The 22,087-nt window shown below is 40.1% G+C and overlaps 1 protein-coding gene across 1 annotated transcript in view; it reads left to right on the forward strand.

The window, feature by feature from the left end:
• Arid2 (AT rich interactive domain 2 (ARID, RFX-like)) overlaps window positions 1–22,087 on the forward strand; it is a 117,942-nt gene that overhangs the window by 39,537 nt on the left and 56,318 nt on the right. The gene's annotated exons all lie outside the window — the stretch shown is intronic.

Below are 22,087 nucleotides of genomic sequence, written 5' to 3' on the forward strand. Positions count from 1 at the left end.
AATTACATAGTTGATATGCCATAGACGGACACAGATGCTTACACACTCATACACACATGCACATGTGTGCACACGCATATGCAATCTCAAGGACCTGCATCTCTTAATGCATTAAAGCTTAACTTGTGCTACTTCTGTAGAAGGACTTGTTACATAGAAAAGGACTGGTCCATACATTATATAATATTTGTAAATTTATAAGAAAAATACATGAGATGCCAATACTTTGCTCACTATAGATAAGCCTTTAAATTATAAATTGTCACATTTAAAAAGTAAATATCATATTGTCACCAGTCTCTACCAACACAGAGTATAACTAGATTTATCTTTAAACAAAGGACATTGACCTCAGCTGCTCTAAGCCAGTTTTTCTGAGGAGTCCTTTTTATTCCTTTGATTGATTTAAAAAGCTCATCACAGTTGTGTTGGGATGGGAATTAAATATTGTAGGCTATCTCTGCTTATTGCTAATTGATCTGCTCTGATCTCCTGTTTCTAAACACAGAATTTCACAGTTGGGGGAGAGCAGGAATTTTAGGGAGACTTTATCTGTGAGTGTGAAAAAAGCTGCTATTGTATTGTAGTCAGAGTCGCTGTGTACAGACTTACACTGTGTACAGTTTGAATTAAGAAATTCAAAAGTCCCTATTTAAAGGCGCCTTTGAAGCAGTATATTGTCTATGTTAATTGACCACGGAATCCTTTTTATGCAAAAGAAAAAAAAATCCTAGTTTTAGCATAAATAGAAAGCAAAAGAGGACAATGCGGGGCAGGGTGTAGATATGATGTAGATCCATTTATAGAGATGGGAGTTCATTCTGTAGAGTTAGGATGTGCTGATAAACCTAGGTTGTCTCCTTTATCTCTGTGTGCTTTTATAGAGTCCTTCAGGTTCACTGGCTTTCCCACCCTTTGTACGCAGGGTCTTACACTCGCCTGCCCAGAACTCTGCCACTGAGCTGCACCCCAGTTCCTCTGTTCTTGGGACCCAGATTCACTCGGTAACTCTGACTAGCCTGAACTTGAATGTAGACTAGACCAGGCTGCTCTCACACTCAGAGAGCTCCTTCTGACCCCCTCCTTTATCCTTATGTAGTTCAGGGTAGATTTGAACTCACTTTGTAACGACCTAGCATTTTAAATTATAGCTGGTTTGCCTAATTTATACATTTAAAATAATTCCTATCAGAACTTCTTAGCACTTTCTGAGCTGCTTCACTGTTTTGTAAATATTGGGAAGTTTCTGTCTACATAAAGGTTACTAAGTTCCTTTTTAAATTAAAGAATGGAAATTTATTCCAAAGAAATTGTAGAAAATATCTAAGATGTAGGCATATAGATATTTATGACAGTTTTATTTATGTTATTTTTTAAAATGTCAAGAAGTAGCTTAAATGTCTAAAATGACTTAGAATACTACGGTCCAAGTAAACAGAATAAGGAGCTGTACCAACAGCACACGTTGTACATGTTTGCTAAATTCATATGAAAGTGGGTTATACAGCACACAGCTGTCAGTACCGCATGTCTGTACAGTGTTAACACATGAGGTACCTGTACATGTGTGTGAGTGTGGAGCTGAATGACTGAGAAAGGCCATTGCAGAAGTGTGCAGGGGGGCTGGTGAGATGGCTCAGTGGGTAAGAGCACCCGACTGCTCTTCCGAAGGTCCGGAGTTCAAATCCCAGCAACCACATGGTGGCTCACAACCATCCGTAACAAGATCTGACCCCCTCTTCTGGAGTGTCTGAAGACAGCTACAGTGTACTTACATATAATAAATAAATAAATAAATCTTTAAAAAAAAAAAAAAGAAGAAGTGTGCAGGGACTTTGGTGTGTCCTTAGAGGCTGCCACTCAGCAGACAGCAGCACTGAGTCACAGTCAGCAGAGCAGGACAGTGACTCGCCTGCTCCCTCAGCACTCAGGGAGGGACATGAAGTCTGAAGGCACTACAGGTGAGTGCAAAAGGTAGCTGAGAGATGAGCCTACTGTGAGATATAATTAGTACAGGTAATTAGTGTGGGAAAGTTCATTATGAAAGGTTTCCATTTGGACAAGAGATGATGGAAACTAAGATGAGGGCAGCAAGCTGTAGAGAAATGCAAAAGAGCAAGAGCTGGATGAGATGGTCAGGCGTTTGAACTCTGCTCTGTCACATCCTTAGCTTTGAACGAAGGAAAGGTTTGAAGTTCTTTAATTTTCAGTTTTGTGCTTATTCAAAGGTTTTGGTAACCGACCTCACAGTGAACTTGAACACTGACCCCCTAGCAAGCCACCACACTGTCCTCTTCCTCCTGCACACAAGGCGAGAGGGGTCACTGGCGTGGTTTTTAAAGAGGCAACAGAATCCCTTTCTCTTCTGTGGTATGAGGGGAAATTATTTTTGTCTGCTAACTTAGGAGACTTGAAAGAGTATTGGCTGTGATTTACATGTAAATCCCTTGTAAATGTCCCTTGGCACAGTGGTTAGGGAGACTAACATAACTACTGGTACCTAGGTCTTTTATTTTATTGTCTTTAAATACCCTAATGTGAAGATCCAAGAAAATAATACAATAATGTAAAAAAAGATAAGTCATTTTTAACCTACTTTTAAAAATACCAAATATTATATAGCTCTGTGAAAGAATATTATAAAATTCTTAAATTTATAATTTTTGTAAGTATATATTATCATAATTCATGCTTATAAATGTCCTTGTTTTGTCTATACTAGACTCAGCTTTTCTATTTCTAATTCATTCCTAGAGAAAGTACATTTGGGGGTCTTAGTAAAGGGACAGATCTTGCCTGTTGTTCGGAGTCCTTGAGGAAGGCGCATGGAAAGAGAAGGCGTATAGATAAAGTCTTGGATGCAGTCTGACCGAGCTTTGGGGTGTGTGTCTGATGACAATGACAAGGGCACAAGGGTCTCTTCACAAGAGGGTGCTTTTCCTCTCTCCATGTCTGATTGAAGCAACACTGATGTTTTTATCAGTACTATTTGGTCAGATTTTATTTTCCATCAACAGTGATATGATTTTAAAAAATACTCTTTAACTGCTTTCCAAAAAAGAATTTCCATGTGACCTACTAATTCTATTTTTAGATAGTACTCAAAAGAATTGAAAATTGATACTAAGCAGACTGTTCAGCAGTAGCCAAAAGGTAGCATTGACTCATATGCTCATCAGCTTAAGAACGAATAAGCAAAATGTGCTATGTACATATAGTAGGACCATTCTGTCATAAAACAGAATGTACAAACCTCATATGCTAAGTAAAAGAAGCTAAGTACCACACACACACACACACATACACACACAGAAAAGGGGTTGGTATTTATATCAGATAACAAAAGGACAAATTCTTGAGGGTATAACAGATCAGTGGTTGGAGTCATTGCTGAATGAAGATAAAAGTTTCACTTTTGGCGCAAGGAAATAGCACAAAGATACAGGGGTGCTCCGAATGCCACTGAGTGGTCTTCTTAGGAGGGAATAATCTGTTAGCTGATTTTCTGATGGTCAAAGGAAAGGTGATGCATTGGTCCATGCACTTGATCCTATGGGGGGAGCGTGTGGAACTGTTTTTGTGTTGTCATCTTGGTGTGCTTACACTAATGCTGTGACCAAACTCACGTGAGATAACTCAGTAGCTGGGAGGTGCTGTCTCTCTCATACATAGCTGCCAATGTTTGTGGGGTGACTTAAGCTTTGTACAGCAGTGTCCTGTTCAGCACTAAGTGAAGTTGGACCTGCAGTTCAGTTGTCACTAACTGATACTCTGGGGCACTGTATGTCCTTTGATAGGGGCTGTTGTCAGTAGCAGCTTCCAGCCGCTGTATTTAAGAGACTAGTAATAGCTCACAAGCATTCTGGCAATTAAGTAAACAACTTCTTCCTTTGTGATAGGTTTAACTTGAAATCTTTTCTCTCTGTTTCATCTCAGCTTTTGAATACAATGTGCTTATTTCCATACATAAGGGACTAAGAGGTATAGAAAGCTGTTAAATTTATAAGACTTTTCAAAGAAGGAAGTCATACGACTTTTCTGAAGACCGTTTTCGAAAAGCCCAAGTCTGGTTTAAGTGATGGCCCATGCTGTGGTACCACACAGTTGGGGCTGGAGGCTGGTTAGTGTTAGCTCTTACTACAGTCACACAGTGGGGACTGGGGACTGGTTAGTGTGTACTTCCTACAGTCACACAGTGGGGACTGGGGACTGGTTAGTGTGTAATTCCTACAGTCACACAGTGGGGACTGAGGACTGGTTAGTGTTAGCACTTACTACAGCCACACAGTGGGGACTGGTTAGTGTTAGCTCTTACTACAGTCACACAGTGGGGACTGGGGACTGGTTAGTGTTAGCACTTACTACAGCCACACAGTGGGGACTTAGGACTGGTTAGTGTTAGCACTTACTACAGCCACACAGTGGGGACTGGTTAGTGTTAGCTCTTACTACAGTCACACAGTGGGGGCTGGGGACTGGTTAGTGTTAGCACTTACTACAGTCACACAGTGGGGACTTAGGACTGGTTAGTGTTAGCTCTTACTACAGTCACACAGTGGGGACTGAGGACTGGTTAGTGTTAGCACTTACTCAAGATGTATTGTAGTTTTGATGACCTCATCTAGGAAAATAATTACACTTGATTTCTACTTTGCGTTTTCCATTTTTGATGTATGTGAAATCATCCCACAGATGTGTTTACCTCAGCAGTATTCATGTTCTTTGTTACTGCAATCATTTTACTTTCAGGGCTGTCTTAATCTGAGCGGCCAGTTTTGGTACTGTTTCCAGGACTGTTTTCCTCCTACTTCATTGGATAATGTTTTTAGAGAGCAATTTTGTGAATTGGGAATATGATGAAACACAGTGGGAATGATGAAAAGGTACAAATTTAATTAAGCAGTCATGAATTCTTAAAATCTGAATATGACTTAAATGTCCTTGTACTATAAAATAAAATTCGTATTTTTACTGAAATTTTATTATGTTATGGATTCAAAAGTTTAATGTTACCAAATTTAGAAATCTCATATTCTCTTTTCAAACTGCAGCAACTGTGTGGATGGTTTGAGGAACTGATGTGACCCAGCCTGGGAGTTTGAGTGCTTGGTTGGTTGCTTCCCAGCTCCAGTAATCCACATCTTTTTGGGACTTCTTGTCCACACGTCATGCTTCATAGTGAGGGCCCTATGTGAACTCACAGACTCTGAATCCTTCTTTAAGAGCTCAGGGTCCATGCTCCTTGATCTCAAGGCTATGCTATGGATATGCCCATTGCCAAGGCTGCTAAGCAACCCTGGATGGCTGTTTTAGTGCGTGCATCAGCTTTGCTGAGGGTAATGTGAGAAAGCGGAGATACAGGAAGATTTAAGCTGTCTCACAAGCAAGATCCTGCCACTGCCATTGACTGTTGTGCTCAAAAGTTAGCCACATGGCCACCCTTAAGACATAAATCGCTTGTGAGGTTTGAGTTTAGTTTTTTTGGTGGCATGTGCACAGGAAACAGTTGAGGGGCGTATTACCAGGAAGATTCCGTTGCTTTGCAAATCATCTCTATTCTGCTCGCTCTCTGTGTTCTACTCAGAACAGGTTTTACAGTATGAGTCTGCCTTGGCCTTCCCCCACTCCTGTGTGTTACTCTTCTTTCCATTTTGGGAAGTGGATATATGTGCAAAGCTTATGGGCTGTTTTTGTGTCGACTGAAAATCCATTTGCTGTTTTGCTAGAAGTTGCAATTAGAGAAGAAACCTCTCTCAGGGTCAGCATTCTGACTTGCCTTGTGCCAGGGCTGGGCTCCATAAGCATGGAGGCTCAGGGCTTGTCACTCTGAGCTCTAAAACTTAGAGAGATCTAGCTGTGCAGGTCAAAGCAAATTTGGCTCTTGGAAGTTCACAGCTCTCCATATGGTAGCTGGGTTTGGTAGCTGTGAGCTTCAGATGCTGTGATCCTTGCTGTGTCTGGGGACTGTTTAGTGGCCAGGCTCATCCTTCGATTCCTTAGCTTACCTCTGTCACCTCCCACTGTCGAGGTACCGCATAGACACTGATCCTGGAAGCTCTGTGGAACCCTTAATCCTGACTGAGCTGAGGGCATGTGAGCCTCAGGAGTCCTGTTGGCATTTAGTCTTGGTAGTCCCTTTCCAACTGTCGTCTAGAAGCGGCTTCTGACTGGGCCTGTAAGCCCAGGGTTTTCTCTTAGTGTCACCACCTCAGCCCACCCTGAGAAAAAGACAAGTAGGCAGCTAAAGACCAGTCAGGCAGGGGCTTTATTGAGCCTAACATTGCAACATGGTGGGCAAAGGAGAATCCCAGACAAACCCAGCACAGAGGAGTAACTAGCCTCTTATGTAGCTAGAAAGGAACGGAAACTGTGCTGATGTGTTCAGTCAGCCTTGCGTGTGCATGGCTTCCAGCTCTTCAGCTCCGCTGAACACCTTTCAGATGCACCCCTCAGACAGTTGTCCTAATAAGAATAGTTTCAAGGGGAGCAGGGTCACCCAGAGTGCACTGATGCCGTGTTGCCTGGAGTGACCTTGAGCAGAACAAAGCCTCCTGAGGTAGCAGCTGTTGCACTGTCTTTGCAGCTGGAGTGGGGTTTCCTTGAAGTGATGGTGGCTATAAATTTCGTCATTCATGGGGCACACAGGTAGGCCAGCCTATCTTACAGCTTGGTGAGAAGTTTCCTTAGAGAAAATTGAAGGGTGCCGCTAATAAAGACCTATGAAATTAGCATTCTTAATACTATTTACTGCTCACTCCCTAACTCTGACATCCTCTTAGGGAAGGCAGTGCTCCCTGCTTGCTCTGATCTCTCATACCTTCCATTCTTTGGCCCCAGGCAGATGCTCCATGTCTGTTTTTTTCTCTAAGTGGAATAGGGGATTGAATCCAGGATTTGTGCATGCTAGGCTAGTGCTCCATCATTAGGTTATACTTTAATCCAGATGATCAATTTCATTATTTTATAGGAAATTCCTCCTTTGTAAAACAACTAAGTATATTCAAATATTCTATTATTTAATTTGAACTTTGTTGATTTTTGAGAGTATAAAGCTATCAAAACTTAGACAAATCAAAGCTCAAAATATATTTAAAAATGTAAACTTTTATAATTTTTAAAACCCTGTCATTGTACTTTTATCTAATTATATTTTATTTGTAAGCAATGGATTTTTCTGACAATATTTTGCCTGTAGATATTGGATTTCTATATAGTATTAATTTTCAATGATGAATGAAATACCAAAGGCTAATGTGAATGTATCCTTTGTTATTTGTGAATGAGTTAAACTTAATCTAAATGAGGCACATTAAAATGTTATAAATTTAAAACTCACTTCATAGGAGTCAGAACTCAGATAACATGACTTATCAGGAGAAACTAGACAAATCATAGATTGTGGCCTAGACTGGCCTTGAACCTCTGATCTTTTTCCCTTGACATCTCAAGTGCTGGATTATAGGTGTGCACCACTCCACCCAATAAATGTTTGCACTGTGCATGCTCAGCACTGTACTCCATTAGCTGAGCTATGTCTTTAGCAAAGGAGACAGTTTTAATACAGAAAATAAATGTCATTCACTCAGTACTTGATCTGTCTTCTCAGCAGGTACTTACTTGGTATCTAAGAAGTGCTCAAAATGTTCCTTCCTGCCTTTTCTCGAGAGTATCAATAGACTGCAAAGCTTGATGGCAAAAGAATTGACTGGAGAAATTACTGGCTGGGAAAGACCCAGAGTAACTAATGAGCTGACTGCCATGATTGCTATGGGGCAGTGTAGCCCAGGCATTGCTGTACAAGTGGGGCTAAGTCACTGCTTCTGGGCTTTTCCTGCAGTGTGCTTCTGGGACTCTGCTGTATTTGACTATTTTGTATGGGATGCATTCAACTTCTGTTGTTCTTGCAACGGTTTCAAACCTGTTGGACTTTTTAATTTAAATTAAATTTGAGGAAAATGCAGATTTAGACCCATACACATAGTTGCCTGCTGTTTTAATGTGTGAGTGCGTGTGTGTTTGTCCTCACGTTTTGCCTGTAGCTTGTTTACTTTCGTGGTACAGATAGTTTGGTCTTTTCCTTCTAAGGTCTTAGGAAGTAGGGTTATGGTTACCTCTTAGACTCTCCTTTAGAAATATATATGTATGTTAGATATTAGATAAATTCCCACTGGCAAAGATTTATAACATATACAGTTTTCTTTGTGGGGAGGCTTATAATTACATATTTTTAAAATAGTTATGCTAGCCAAGTACTGTGGCTACAGGAGCTGTGATTGATGCACCCTTTTCAATATTAATATTGATTATTAGAATTCTGTTTATCCAGTCATTGGTTTTACCAGAAGGTAGTCAGTTTTGTTAAATGTTTACTAAGAAACACTTCAGACTATGTTCATCTTCTTTCTATATATAGTTTTGTATTTCATTTATTTCTGCTTTTTTCTTTGTTGTTTTCCTGTTAGTATTTTAGTCTATTTGTGTTGTGTACATATTTGTATAGTATATGTGAATATGCTTTGTGTATTTGTGGATGGTTTGTGTAGGATACCTGTATGGGCATGTGAAGGCCTGAGGAAACTATCAGAGGTTTTCCATGGTCACTCCTACTCTGGGGCTCATTAATTTATCTAGGCTGCCTCTTAATGAGCTCTGGGGATCTCCCCGTCTCTGCTCACTGCGTCCCACTCCCCTCAAACACTGTGGGTACAGATATCCATGCCTGTATGCCCAGCTTGTACGTTAATGCTTGGATCTGAACTCATGTCCTTGTGTTTGTATGCTAGCCATTTTACAAACTGAGCTGTCTCATCAGCACATCCTTGACTTTCAGAACAATACTATTATAAAGTTTATGTTATCTCTGACATTATGCATTTTGCTAATATCTGCTTTGTTCTGCTTTGTTTTCTATTAACATAATTCTCTCAGCTTATCCTTGGTTATTCAATGTAATCTGGATAAGTAGCATATAACTAAATAGTTAATATGTAGTTCATATGTAATATGTAGTTGGAAAACTTGTGTCTTTTAACTAGAGTTTAGTCTGTACATAATACAACTAGCAATATATTTGGATTTAAATCCAATATTTTAATTTTTACCTTTTTTCTCTTTGCCTCATTTAAATTAAATGCAGATTTATTTCTACCATGCTTAAGTATATGTTTGTAATTTATTATAGTAGAATTCATCCTTATTAACATCAAATGCTTGGTGTTTCTGCCCTGTTTCATGAACTGAAAGACTGCTGAGACTTTTGTGATGGTCCCTGCCTCTGACTTATAGATTGTTGGTGTCACATTTTTTTGTGTGTCTTAATTTTGTCTGTATATAAATCCCAGAAGACACATTGTTCTTGAAAGGCAAACACACACATACATACACACACTAGTGCTTTTGACAACTGTCATTACAAGCCTTGGGTATAATAATCTTAACATTTGGAAAGTAGAAGCAGAAGTCCTCTATGAAAGGAAATTGTGAAAAGTTCCTGATTAAACAGAAACCGTTCCATCTCCATCTTGTTGGGTCTTTGTGGGGTTTTGGTACCAGCGTAACTATGGCTTCATAGAATGAACTGGGTAGTGTTCCTTCTGTTTCTATTTTGTGGAATAGTTTGAAGAATATTGGTATTAGATCTTCTTTGAAGGTCTGATAGAATTCTGCACTAAACCCATCTGGTCCTGGACCTTTTTTTTTTTTTTTTTTCCTTTGGGAGACTTTTAATGACTGCTTCTATTTCTTTAGTGATTATGGGACTGTTTAGAAGGTTTATCTGATCCTGATTTAACTTTGGTATTTTGTATCCATCTAGAAAATTGCCCATTTCATTCAGATTTTCCAGTTTTGTTGAATATAGGCTTTGTAGTAGGATCTGATGATTTTTTTAAATTTCTTTAGTTTCTGTTGTTATATCTTCCTTTTCAGTTCTGATTTTATGAATGTGGATAGTCTTTGTGCCCTCTGGTTAGTCTGGCTAATATCTTGTTGATTTCTTCGTATATTTCTTTTTTCTATTTGTTTTGATTATTTCCTGCTGTCTACTCCTCTTGGGTGTATTTGCTTCTTTTTGTTCTAGAGCTTTCAGGTGTGCTGTCAAGCTGCTTTTTTTTGGAGGCACTTAGAGCTATGAGTTTTCCTCCTACCACTGCTTTCATTGTGTCCCATAAGTTTTGGTATGATGTGTCTTCATTTTCATTAAATTCTAAAAATCCTTTAATTTTTTGCTTTATTTCTTCCTTGACCAAGTTAGAGCATTGTTCAGCTTCTGTGTGTATGTGTGCTTTCTGTTGTTTTTGTTGGTTTGAAGACCAGCCTTAGTCCGTGGTGATCTGATAGGGCACATGGGATTATTTCAATCTTCTTGTATCTGTTGAGACCTGTTTTGTGACCAATTATATGGTCAATTTTGGAGAAGGTACTGTGAGGTGCTGAGAAGAAGGTATATTCTTTTCTTTAGGATGAAATGTTCTATAAATATGTTTTAGATTCATTTGGTTCATAACTTCTGTTAGTTTCACTGTGTCCCTGTTTAGTTTCTGTTTCCATAATCTGCCCATTGATGAGAGTGGGGTGTTGATTCTCCCACTATTATTGTGTGAGGTGCAATGTGAGCTTTGAGCTTTAGTAGAGTTTCTTTTATAAATGTGGGTGCCCTTGCATTTGGAGCATAGATGTTCATAATTGAGAGTTCGTCTTGGTAGATTTTTTCCTTTGATGAGTATGAAGTGTCCTTCCTTATCCTTTTTGATAACTTTTGGTTGAAAGTTGATTTTATTCAATATTAGAAAGGTTACTCCATCTTGTTTCTTGGGACCATTTGCTTGGAAAATTGCTTTCCAGCCTTTTACTCTGAGGTAGTGTCTGTCTTTGACACTGAGGTGCATTTCCTGTATGCAGCAAAATGTTGGGTCCTGTTTACATATCCAGTCTGTTAGTCTATGTCTTTTTATTGGGGAATTGAGTCCATTGATGTTAAGATATGTTAAGGATGAGTGATTGTTGCTTCCTGTTATTTTTGATGTTATTTTTATGATTATGTGTCTATCTTCTCTTGGGTTTGTTGAAAGAAGATTACTTTCTTGTTTTTTCTAGGATATAGTTTCCCTCATTGTGTTGGCATTTTCCATCTATTATCCTTTGTAGAACTGGATTTGTGGAAAGATATTATGTAAATTTGTTTTTGTCATGGAATATCTTGGTTTCTCTATCTATGGTAATTGAGAGTTTTGCTGGGTATAGTAGCCTGGGCTGGCATTTGTGTTCTCTTAGGGTCTTTATGATGTTTGCCCAGGGTCTTCTGGATTTCATAGTCTCTGGTGAGAAGTCTGGTGTAATTCTGATAGGTCTGCCTTTATATGTTACTTGACCTTTTTCCCTTACTGCTTTTAATATTCTTTGTTTTGTTCATTTGGTGTTTTGACTATCATGGAATGGGAAGAATTTCTTTTCTGGTCCAGTCTATTGGAGTTCTGTGGGCTTCTTGTGTGTTTATGGACATCTCTCTCTTTAGGTTAGGGAAGTTTTCTTCTATGATTATGTTGAAGATATTTACTGGTCCTTTAAGTTGGGAATCTTCGCTCTCTTCTATATCTATTATCCTTAGGTTTCATCTTCTCACTTTGTCTTGGATTTTCTGGATGTTTTGGGTTAAGAGCTTTTGCCTTTTGCTTTTTCTTTGACTGTTGTGTCAATTTTTTCTATGGTATCTTCTGCCCCTGAGATTCTCTCTTCTATCTCTTGTATTCTGCTGGTGATGTTTGCGCATCTATGACCCCTGATCTGTTTACTAGGTTTTCTATCTCCAGGGTTGTCTCCCTTTGTGATTTCTTTATTGTTTCTATTTCCATCTTTAGATCCTGGATGCTTTTGTTCAATCCCTTCACCTGTTTTGTTGTGTTTTCCTGCAATTCTTTAAGGGATTTTTGTGTTTCTTCTTTAAGGGCTTCAATCTGTTTACCTGTGTTATTCTATATTTCTTTAAGGGAGTTATTTATGTTCTTTTTTTTTTTTTAAGATTTATTTACTATTATATCTATGTACACTTTAGATTCACCAGAAGAGGGAGTCAGATCTCATTACAGATGGTTGGGAGCCACCATGTGGTTGCTGGGATTTGAACTCAGGACCTATGGAAGAGCAGTCAGTGCTCTTAACCGCTGAGCCATCTCTCCAGCCCCCATGTCCTTCTTAAAGTCCTCTATCATCATCATGAGATGTGATTTTAAATCAGAGTCTTGCTTTTCTGGTTTTATGGGAGACCCACTCTCTCCTGGTAAGGAGCACTGTGGCACAGGATCAGCTCCAGCCGCAGACAGAAACCCGAGATAATTTTTTAAAGCAGTGAAAGTGTGCTTCCCCCTCCTGGTTTCCATAGTTTCTAGTGCATCCCTCTACTGCTCTTTCTGTCCTTGTTAATTTAAGTGAAGACATGCTTTTTTCTTGGATCGACTTTAGTAGTTCTTTGGATTGTTGTGGTTCACTCCTCATATCTGTGATAGGCTGGGATAGATTTCTTTTTCTTAGCATTGCCTGAGAATTTACTGTGTTTGAATTGAAGCACCTCAGTACATGTTCACTAATTTTTTTTTCCCTCGTATTTCCTGATGTGTCTTGTCTCTGATTACATTAGAACACTCCGTAGGCATTGGACTGAATTGTTTTTAATTGTTGTTTTGGATTGCTTGCTTATAAGAAGAATGTAGAGATATTGGTGATCTAGAATCATGTTGATTAATCTTTAGGATTGAAGTTTTCTTAGCCTCTTAGTAAGAAAAAATTCATCTGAAGTCCCCCTCCTCCCTTTTTCCATCACCACTGGGGACTGACTGCAGGGCCTGCAGACTCTTCCACAGAGCTCTGTCCCCAGTTTGCATAGCTTTTTGCTTATTTTCAGCACTGGTGGGAAATTCTTTAGGTCTTGATCAAAGTCACAACTGCTTTTGTTTGCTTACCTGTCCCTTAGTTTTCTAGGTGTGTGACAAACTACATGGCTTCCACCACCTTCTCCACAGTCCTTCATGTTAAATAGAGCCCTGAATGCCATGTTTGTATCTTTTTAACCTAAGGTCCAGTTATTACTCTTCTTCCAAGCCTTCGGTATTTTTCTTCTGTTTTTTGTTTGTTTGTTTGTGTGTGTGTGTGTGTGTGTGTGTGTGTGTGTGTCGGGAGCATGTAAGCATACATTCACCACGATGCCCACGTCAGAGAACACCTTGAGGGAGTCAGTCATTTCCATCATGAGGTTTCCAGAGAGTGAACTCAGGTTGTTGCTGGCAAGCACTTTGGCCTACTGAGTCATTTCACTGGCCTTGGAAAGTCTGTTAAATACATAATTATGTATTTTTAGCCTTATCCAATAAGAAGATGGAAGTAAATGACCATTTAATGACCAAGACTCTACCATCTCTTGACATAAAAATATCCATCTTAGACTTTATGCTTATTTAAAAAAAAGTTTCCAAGGCTTTTTTCATCCATCCATCCTTCCAGTAAGCACCCCACCACTATTAGAGTGTGATCTAGACTTTGTATTTAATTTGGTCTTTCATTACCTCTTTTGGAAAACCTAAAATGTAGAACACTAGTGGAAAGGTACACACACATGTCTATTTGGTTTGCTTTTATTAGATTTTTCTATTCTTAAAGACAATTGTGGGGCTGGAGAGATGGCTCAGTGGTTAAGAGCACTGACTGTTGTTGCAGAAGTCCTGAGTTCAATTCCCAGCATCCACATAGTGAATCACAGCCATGTGCAGTGGGATCTGACGCCTTCTGCTGTGTCTGAGGACACTGACAGTGTGCTCACACACATGAAATAAATAGTCTTTAAAAAGATCATTTGTGTATTAATTCACCAGTATGATGTAGAATTTTATAGTTTTTTGGCAAAGTGCAGTCTTTTCTGAATACTTTGAATGTATTAAATATTGATAGCTCATTCCTTTTTATAAAGATATTATTTGAATTTAATTTTTAGAGCTTTAAAACTTTTTATGTGTGTGACTTTTGACTGCACATATGTACCTGTGCTGCATTTGCTCTTGGTGCCTGTGGAGCAGGAGATGGTGCTGACTCCACTGTAATTGCCACGTGGGCACTAACAGTGGACCTTTGAACCTCTGTAAGAATTGTAAGTGCCCTTAATCACCAAGCCAAGACTCTAGCCCCAAGATTTATTGGAACTATTTGTGTGTGCATGCATGTGTGTGTGTGTGTGTGTGTGTGTGTACGTACTTCATAATGTGTGGGTGCCTGCTGAAGTCCCAGAAGAAGGTATTAGATCCCTTGGAACTGGAGTTCTAGGTGGTTATCAGCTGCCCTCTATGATGGTTAGGAACAAACCCCTGGAAGAGTACAAGAGCTCTTAGTGACTCAGCCCTGTCTCCAGCTGTGCATTTAATTTTTTTTACTACTTTGTAGCCAGATAATAAGTAGTTAATGATATTTTTAATATATTCAAAGTGTTTGTTTAAATATTTAAGTACACATTCAATTGAATAAGATAACTTCATTTAGAATAGCATATGGTAAATGTTTGTTGTATCTCAAGAATTAGACAAAGATGTAATTATTGTAAGTAGAATCAGAGTCATTTCTTCTGGCTATGGTAGACAGCAGTCAGTTTATAAGTCAGCTTTGTTTGGTGACATTACTTACAATTTGCATGGAGTGAAGATGAAGTTTCTGGTAGAAATGCCATTCCAATACCTGGGTTGATCTCTGATGTCCACTTTTATTTACCTCGTGGTAAATTTCAAGATGACAATAATATTCTCTCCAATGCTAAAAGTATTTTAAATTATTCCCAGCTAGTGTCTCTTTCTCCTTCTATTCCTTGTTTTTTGTTTGTTTGTTTTGTTTGTTTATTGGTTGGTTTTTGTCTTCTCTTTGATTTTGTTGCTTTGATTGTTTGGTAAATGGATTGGGCAAGAGACATCCTGTTAATCTGCATAAAAGCATATATAGTCAGTTTCTACATGGTATGATTTGATTTTGCTAGAATATTTATTTCCATTGGTGGCAGGGCCTCTGTACTCTTGAGTTTCTATTTCCATAGTTTAAAAAGAATATTGATGAATAAAATATTCATTGGGTATCTCTCAACTTCTGGAAATGCCTCATTTCCTGTTGCTTCTGATTTACTGGTCAGTTAACGCTGGCACTTGAGATGCTGCAGTTGTTCGCAGGTACTGGAGCTTGCTCTCCTCCTGAGGTCTGCCGTGATCAGGAGGTAGCGTTTCCCTAGCCACTGGGTCTGGAAACAGATTTGTTCTCTTTGTTATGTACTAAGGTGTTTAGTCAAGAATCAGCTTTGATGGGTGGTGGTGCACGCCTTTAGTCCCAGCACTCGGGAGGCAGAGGCAGGCGGATTTCTGAGTTCGAGGCCAGCCTGGTCTACAAAGTGAGTTCCAGGACAGCCAGAGCTACACAGAGAGACCCTGTCTGGGGGAGGGGGTGGGGAGGAGTGATCAGCTTTAAGTGGTTCTTTTTTTTTTTTTTTTTTTTTTTTTTAAGAATTTAAAGTGTTTGTTTTTTAATGTGTGTATGTCTGCATGTGTATATGGGCACACATTAGTGCCGGTGCCCTCAGAAGTTTGTGAGCCATGTGGCATGGATGTGTGGAACCCAGCTCAGGTCCTTTGCCAGAGCAATGTGTGGTTTTACTCACTAGCCATCTCTCACAGCCTGTCTTAGTTAGGGTTTTACTTCTGTGAGCAGACAGCATGACCAAGGCAACTCTTATAAGGACAACATTTCATTGGGGCTGGCTCTCAGGTTCAGAGGTTCAGTCCACTATCATCAAGGCAGAAGCATGGCAGCATCCAGGCAGGCATGGTGCAGGAGAGATGAGAGTTCTACATCTTCATCTGAAAGATGTTAGCAGACTACTGACTTCCAGGCAGCTAGGACTAGGGTATTAAAGCCCATACCCACAGTGACACACCTTCTCCAGCAAGGCCACACCTCCTAATAGTGCCACTCCCTGGGCCTAACATATAAAACCATGACACACCCACCTCCAAATGTCGATAAGTCTTATCATAGTGAGTTTAGACTGCTCTGCAGAACTCCATGATATTCTACAAAGGTACCCTGCGCCTGCCTCATGGGAGATAGAGTAGAATGGGGGGACTAGGAGGGCTCTGTACCGTTGTTCCTTTTCCTCTTTACAATCAATGCTTTCTAGCAAAGGATTCTGCAGGGCAAGCTTTGATCTGCTCTAAGAGGAACACATGCTTAATGAAATAAATACGTTTAGAAACATGACTGGATAATGAACTATTCCTTTGCTTTAAAATTTTCATATTACTAGGCAATATATAGAGTATTATTGTAAATACTTTTAGATAGATTCTCAACAAGTGAGTCTTTGGGGAAGTTTCCCATGAGAAGAAACTGCTGATTTTAAAGAAGACCAGCAGTTATGTTATAAAAATTCAGTTTCTTGACAAGCTGTTGGAGCTAAAACAATAACCTTGAAGCATATGCTTTGTTCCTGCTCCTAACACATGAACCAACAATTGTCTACAAAAGCAGTCTGATCATATTTGTTTGCCCCATGAACCGTCTTCATTAAAATCTTGTGTCAATGGAATGCTCAAAGTCATGTAGACAAACTCAAATCCCAGTGTCTGAGGCTTTGTGGCTCATTCTGTGTTGTGTATTCTGAATATTATGACCAAAACTACCCTTCTTCTCTCTCCAATATAACTGTCAGTTATTTCCTAAATTACAGAAAGTTAGCCTTTGTGATTTTCACATTGTGCTTTTGAAGAAATCTTGTTACTTTTCACCTCATGCTGGGTTCATAGATTTTGGAAAGTGCCCTAATATGATGATTTTTTTTTTTTTTTTTTAAAAGAAGTAGGGGGCTGGTGAGATGGCTCAGTGGGTAAGAGCACCCGACTGCTCTTCCAAAGGTCCGGAGTTCAAATCCCAGCAACCACATGGTGGCTCACAACCATCCGTAACAAGATCTGACACCCTCTTCTGGAGTGTCTGAAGACAGCTACAGTGTACTTACTTATAATAAATAAATAAATAAATCTTTACAAAAAAAAAAGAAGTAAGTGTGTAACAAAATATGATTAAAGCAATGAAATAGTTGTAGCAGTTTACAGATCAGGACAAGAGAAAAGCAACTGAGAGTCGCCGCATGATAGAGAACCCAAAAGTGAGGGTTTCTAGGTAGATTGTGCTGACCTTATAGCCTGTGGCTAATCTGTTACATTTTATGTGCATGGGAGAAAAAAAAACTTTTTTTGTATTTAGCATTGTTGTGGTTTATAGTTTGCTTCTTATTTGTTAAAATTATTTTCAAAATATTAAATATGTTTCTTTTATTTGATGACCTGGAACAGATTTGAAAGAGGGAATGAGTAATTAGAACAGAGCTGCAGAAGCGGCTGTCGCCCTTCATGTTCTTGTTGCCAGTGTGTGTGTTTGTGGACGGACTGTCTTGTGCCCTTTAGTTGAACAAGCTCCGTCCCCAGCAAGGCTTAGCCCCATGTGGTCCCATCCTTCACTTTCACTGTCTAGGTCAGAGAGTGAAGTGGTGAATTCATTTTTGTGTATCTGATGGAACGGGATTCCTAACCCTGGTTCCTTAGCCACTGTCTGTGGCGTGAGTAACCCAGCGAGATAGTCTCCCCCTCCCCTCCCCTCCCCTCCCCTCCCCTCCCCTCCCCTCTACACATGTGCCTTCCTCATTCTTGCCTGTTCTCTTTGCCCCTGCCACCCTTGTCTTCTTTCCTTCTTTTCCCTGCACGGTGCCTCCTGATAAGTTACCCGGGGAGGAGGCTTCCATGTCAGCCCCAGCTCACTTCCACTAAGGCCTTTGTCTGAGGTGTGTGGTATTTTTTAATTTTCATTAATGAGGTGTTTTGTGACATAGAAATATACTACAAGTAATTAAAGAGCTGTTGGTTATCTCCAAGATTCACGTGCCACTGTGGTAGCTAGGTGTGGCTTCCCTCCTTTGAAGTTTGCATGGCGCCTTCTGATACTATGAAAGTTAGAGCACAGGAAGGAGGCTTTCAGGTCAGATCCAGATTTCCAGGTCCTGTGTTCAAAGGCCTCTGGAGGGCACTAAAGGCAGCAGCAGTAGCCTATAATGAAGTCAGAAAAACCTGACCAACAACTTTATACTTTCAGTTGCATGTTCACCTGAGGACTTGAAGTTAGGAACCAAAAGTGAGAGAGAACATGTGATCTTTGCATTTCTGGTCTGAAATCTCTGACTCAGTGTGATCTGTCTTAGTTCTGTCCATTAGCCTTCAGAGTTTGTGGCTTTACTTTTCGTTATAACTGAGTAGTAGTCCATAGTGTCGTATGTACCACAGTTCATTATCTGGGAGTCTGGTGAAGGCATTTTATGTTGCATTCCCTATTGAGCTATTGTAAGTGAGTATGGCCATACACATCTGTCTGTGGGGTATGATGTCAGGTCCTTTGAGCGTATGCCAAGGAATGGTCTAGAAGGGTCATATGGTAGATTTATTTCTAGCTTTTTGATATTTTTCCACACTTGTTTCCTGAGGAGCTGGACCAGTTTGGCCTCCCACCAGCAGTGAGTGAGAGCTTCCCTTCCCCGTCCCCTTCCCCATCCTTCCCAGGCCTGTCCAACTGTGTGTTGCTGGTTGCCGCTCTGACTGGGGTAAGAGCTTGCTCAGCGTTGTTTGGATTTATGGTTCCCTCTTCAGTAAGGATGATGAACATTTCTGTGATTGTTCTTAGCTTTTTTTTGTTTCTTTTGAGAACTCTGTTTAGATCCCACCCCTCCTTTTTACATGGGTTTTTGTTTGTTTTTGCTTTCTTTTTTGAGTTCTTACCTATTCCAGATACTAATCTTCTGTGAGAAGTATAGCTAGCAGAGATTCTCTTCCATTCTGCGAACTTCCTCTTTGACAGTTGCTTGTGTAGCTGTGCAGACGATTTTTAGTTTTATAAGTCTACACGTCAATTATTTGGCAAATGGGGTCTTGTTTGCAAATTCCTTTCCTATCCCTGTATTTTATAGCGTGTTGCCTCTGATGGCCGTGGGACTGTAATAGCTCAGGGTTACGCAGGGTCAAGGGAGCTTCAACCTGAGATGATGCCTCAGATGAGGACGGCAGGAGTCGGCTAAGCTCCCCCTCCCAGCTGCCACCACCAGAAAACTGGCTCCCCACCATCAACCCCAGTAAGAGTGTATCACCCCGACAGTTATCAGGCTTCACCCCTTGCTTGACCTTAAAAGATCATCCCCCTCCCCACCACTCTACAGCCCCTGAGTATGAACATGGAGTGTCTTCCCACACTGCTGCCCTGGCCTTTGGTACACAGCTACCCAGACCTTGCTTCAGAGACGCCAGCCACCTCCCCAGGGGCATAAGCACCCACCTCTCCCTAAAACAAACCAGTTCTCTGAAGCTGTTCTCTGGTAGCTTTCTTCCTTCCCCTTCCCCTTCCCCTTCCCCTTCCCCTTCCCCTTCCCCTTCCCCTTCCCCTTCCCCTTCCCCTTCCCCTTCCCCTTCCCCTTCCCCTTCCCCTTCCCCTTCCCTCCCTTTTCCTTTCCTTTCCTTTTCTCACCCACATACCACTTACTGAGATCATGCACTGCACCCACCCGTGCCCAGTTAGGCTTCCCTTCCTCAGCTCAGCTTGGTGCACCGTGGACCTTGCTGCCCCTGGGAAGCGACAGGGGAAGGCAGCATTATTTCTGTAGAACTCTCAGTGTTTCATGTTCAGGTCTTTGGTTCATCTGGAGTTAGTTTTTTTGCGCACTACATTAGATGTAGGTCTAATTTCATTCTTTTATGTGTGGACATTCAGTTTTCCCAGCTGACGATGCTGTCTTTTCTCCAATGTATGTCTTTAACATCTTTGTAAAATACCAGATGAATGTAATTGCATGTTTGGGTTCATGTTTGGGTTTTATATCTTCTCTCTCTCTCTCTCTCTCTCTCTCTCTCTCTCTCTCTGTGTGTGTGTGTGTGTGTGTGTGTGTGTGTGCTATAATGGTTTTATTATTGAGGCTTTGTAGTATATTTTGAAGTGTGGGATGATAATTCCCCAAGTACCGCTCCCTGTGCCCAGGTCTGCTTTGACTGTCTACGATCTTTTTTGGTTTCATATAAATTTTAAACTAGTTTTTTTCCCCCTATTTCTGTGAAAAATGAGGTGGGGATTTTCATTAGATTGCAGTGAATCTATAAGTGGCTTTTGATAGAATGGTCATTTGACAATATTCTACTTTACCTCAGTTTACTTTTGGCCGTGAAGCCAGATCAATAGCTAAAACCTAGTCAGAAATGACTCTTGTCATTCTCACCTGCTATGGCGGCTGGGGCCTTTATTTACTTACTTATTTTACCATGCTATTAGTCTTTGCCTAAGTTTATGCATATTCTTTCTTCTGTGGTAGCTGCACTGAGATCAAGAATAGGCTTGATTTATGTGCTTCTTAAAGCCTTTGTGGACTTAAACTACAAGGGGACTATTCATGTGCAGACCTTCCTTCCTTTAGACTTTTAACTACTTGCTTGGGACATCCATGGATCAGGTTGAAGTGCTCTGTTTGTGCGTGTCTTAGCTTTGGTGCTGAACCTACAGCAGTAAGATGTGCTGCAATCTTTAAACTTTCCTGATCCAGTTGAGCTTAAATGGAGAACTTGGGAGAAAGGGAAGGCGATAATCTAATTCCTTTCAGTCTCTAAACAGTAAATTACTGTTGCTTTTGCAGCCATTAAAATTTTTTTCATTCAGATGCAGGAATATAACAAGGAAAAGTGAATTAAAATAAAATGGCAATTTTATTAAAGATTCACTTTATTATGTATGCTTCTACCTCTTTGCAAAATTTCAGAAGTGTGGCTAGATTACATGGGAAGGAACTTTAAAAACATGAGACTCTTGTGAGACAGATATAAGTCATTTATTATGGTGGGAGTGTGTCACAGTGGGAGACCATCTTCTTAACACACAAGTTGACCACCCCTCACTTTCAGAAACACGTAGAAGGGGAACATGAACTAGTGTTGACTTTCCATGTAGTTAATTCTTAAAAGTTTTTTAAATATACTTATCACATTGGGTGTGTGTGTGTTGCCTGCATGCATGTTTACCCACCACATATGCGCCTACCAATGGTCATGAACCTCTATAAATAAAGGAAATAAATAAAGTAGATGCTAGCTGGAATAACATACGGTAGATAGAGAGACGCGGCGTGATCTGTGGTAGCAGCGTCTGCGTCACTGAAGACTGAGCTGCGTCCGTGGGTGAAAGAGTGCGGTGCTGTCACATGTTGGGAAATGAAAATACTCACAGAAATATACTGAAACATACAGTGAGCCTGTGTATAGACCTCAAGGTCAGGGAATTGTCTTTTCATTTGTGTTTATAGTAACCTAATAGCTCTTTTTCGTTTTATTTTAACAATAATAGAAAGATTTACTTTGAATCAAGGATATAGCCCAGATCAAAGTTACATTTCCTTGCTAAAATATCTTTCCAATTATATCATTTTCCCCTGAGAAGATGGTAAACTAATAGTTGGTTGATTGGTTGGTTAGTTAGTTAGTTAGTTAGTTAGTTGAAAAATCTGGTGACTTAACTCCAGATACAAAAGTTAATTTGTAAAATAATCAAAATCAGTCTTGTATAGTTATTAGTAGGAATCCATTATATTGTTGCACAAGCCTTTGGTATGAGTGTAGCAGTTGCTCCTGCAACAGAAACTTCATCGCTGCCATAGTCACCTTAGTAGTGCTTATGGTGGTGAGCTAGCAGCCGTGTAGAACACACTCAGCATGCTGTGCCATTTGGTCCTCAGCACAGCCTCATCTGCTCAGTTTCAGTGCTGGCTGCAGAGCAGGTCACTGGAACTGAGTCGAATTATCATTTTGTTGTCATAAGTGGCAGAGCTTGGGCTTAGCGTATCTGTAACTGTTAACTCCGGAATCTTGTGGTGTTTTGTTTTGTTTTGTTTTTAAAGATTTATTTATTGTTATATGTAAGTACACTGTAGCTGATTTCAGACGCACCAGAAGAGGGAGTCAGATCTCATTATGGATGGTTGTGAGCCACCATGTGGTTGGTGGGA

Source organism: Mus musculus, chromosome 15 (assembly GCF_000001635.26).
Source record: "Mus musculus strain C57BL/6J chromosome 15, GRCm38.p6 C57BL/6J".
NCBI lineage: Eukaryota > Metazoa > Chordata > Mammalia > Rodentia > Muridae > Mus > Mus musculus.